Here is a 2,713-nt window from a genome sequence, read left to right as displayed (position 1 = left end):
GGGTGGAGTGGGTTTTTATAGAAATGGGTTTAGGGTTAGGGTCAAACCCTAAACTATTCCCACTCGGAATGGGGAAGAGGATGGAGGCTAGATGTGGAAGAAGAAGAATGAGGGGGTGGAGTAGGTTTTTATAGAAATGGGTTTAGGGTTAGGGTCAACAAACCCTAAACTCTTCTCGCTTTTCATGGTTAGCTCGGATCGCTTTTTTGTTAAAAGGTGAAATGTTCAAAATTGCAAGCTCTACACATTGGTATCCATTACCTATCTTGATTTGTTCTTCAAGTGGCTTCTTTTTAAAAAATAAAGAAAATTTCTTAAGGTAGTAACCCAAGGTTGATGCTTGGGGTTGATATTTTTGGCTAGAGTTGGAAAATTTTTTACTCTCCTTGCCCTTGCATGCTATGTTCATGAAAGTTTGTGGTAGTTTATTTTTTACACATAGTTGCATTTGTTTACTCGGTCACTTGAGACACTAGTCTCCCCGACAGCGGTGACAAATGTTGGCTCTTTCCCACGGCTTCCACAGGAAGAGCAAGGTATTCTCAGTATGCAAGGTTTTGAGGCTTTTTGTGATGTCACCAAGTAGCACTCTTTCTCTGGCGAAGTGACATCAATGTGCTTGGTCCTAGAGTGATACACTGCAATGCTTGTCACGACATGATTTTGTAGTCTAGAATGTATTAGGCTAGCATGATCAAATGTAATAATTAGAAGGTAGGCTAGGTAGGTTTATATGGCTAAAGGCCATATGGATAATGTATTGGATATGTTAATTGATTAATATAAATGGAGCACTCACACATGTAGGTCCTAGGATAGAAATCGGTAGGAATGCATGGGTGCATTAATAAATGGTAGGCATAAAGTGTCATAGACTAAGGGTAGAATAATGGGGTATGCCTAAGGGATGGATCCCAAGTGTCATGAGAGTTTGTGACCTCTCGTATGCATGGAGTGTGTGTATGAGGCATTATGTATTCATATGTGGTTTGTGGATTGCAAGAGCATTCTAGAAGTTGGTCATAGCAAAAATACACTCACGTTGGCACTCCTTCCACTCATATTTATCTACATCAATAGTTTTAGATTTCCTACCTATGCTAGCTACTTTGACATTAATTGTTCATCCATATGTGCATCATTGGTAAACCATCCTCCTTATGCTAAATCTATAGAGAGTATGAATATATGCGATACTAGTTTACTACAAGGAAGCTCTTCGACCCTTTGATTTTGAAGGTCTTTTCCTTTGATATTTTTTATACTTGTAAGAATCTATGTAGTAAAATAAATATCTATATATGGCTACAAATGCCAACTCATCTCGATATACTTTGCTTTGTGGATGTAGATTGCGTTTAGCTCCATGCAATAATTAGAGTATGCACCTTTATTGTCAACTTGAGGTTCTATTTGCCTTATCTTTGCATAAGGAATAATGCTTATATATAGCTATATTTGAAATGACCATGCATCATTTTCTAGTGGGTGTCTTGATTTCTCTCATGGAATGGTTGCTTTTTAGTTTAACATTCATCTAGAAACTAAAGGTAGTATTCCTTTGCTAAGTTAAGGACTATTAAAAAAAAAAAGTTAGGATCGTATTTTTTAAAACAGTAAGAACTGTAATTTAAAATAGTAGCCACTACTCAACAAGGAATCTGGCATGTAAGCAAGGAAAATATAATTAATATCACATCTAACAAGTAGCTGAGAAATCAAATTTCATATAGCAAGTGTCTACACAGTCAAAGCCCTTCAGCATACAAAATAGAAAAGAAGATTCCCCATGATATTAGCTATGATACAAAAAATATCATCTAGACCAAAGAAAGATGTTTGCAAGTAGTTGCCACAAGACTATCTATTGAATAGAGAGCACTATTGAAAACTTCAATTGACATACTTGAAAGCATGCCCTGATTACCTCATTTCTTAGAAGCTAGGAGCCACTAAAATGGAGCCATTTTGTGGGAGTTCCTTCTCTTTCGTATAGTAAACTCTATGGAGTCCATAGCTAAACTGTTATTTCAGGCATTGTAGGGTTGAATTTAAGGTTTATTAACATCTTTAGACCTACAGAAGTTTAGGTCTACCTTCCAAACAACTTGCATACTCCAAATTCTAATAGACATTAAACTCAAATATACTGTACTTTAACGATGGAACCTTAGATTCAAGAAACTTGTGTGCAATAGTTCCTCATAAATATTAAAGTGCGTGTTCAGTGCAATCTATGAAAATAGTTAACATAGTTAGCACACTATTTACATAGATTGGACATAATGTAGATCTCACTCATATACATCCTTTCATGAACCAACATTTTAGAAGTTTACCCAAAGGGTTTTTTGTTTAAAAGATAATCCATATTGGTACATAGGATAACATCCTTGAATAACAGGGAGAACTTAACCCCAAGGGTTTTTCATTTCACACATTCTGTCAGCCCTTTCCTTTTCCTTATAAATGGTGTTTAAAATCTCAATGGACTTCTCATCTAGAACAAGTCATGCTCAAATTGGGTTGTGTATGCCTGGAGATCCTAACACTGGAGCCAAACAAAGAGCCATGCCTATTCTTGCTCTATCAGATTTGATTGCATTTCATCTGAATCCTGCAGCTCAAAGTTTGGAAGTATGCGCCATATGCTCGATGGATTTCGGTGGATTTTGTACAATGAATCATCCACAATTACTATGTTGGCCATGCT

The sequence above is a fragment of the Dipteris shenzhenensis genome, chromosome 24 (genome assembly GCF_047967505.1).
Source record: "Dipteris shenzhenensis isolate YYH24624 ecotype China chromosome 24, Dip_SZ_1.0, whole genome shotgun sequence".
Classification (NCBI taxonomy): domain Eukaryota; kingdom Viridiplantae; phylum Streptophyta; class Polypodiopsida; order Gleicheniales; family Dipteridaceae; genus Dipteris; species Dipteris shenzhenensis.
The sequence above is the reverse complement of the archived record's forward strand: the minus strand, read 5'-3'. Positions refer to the sequence as shown.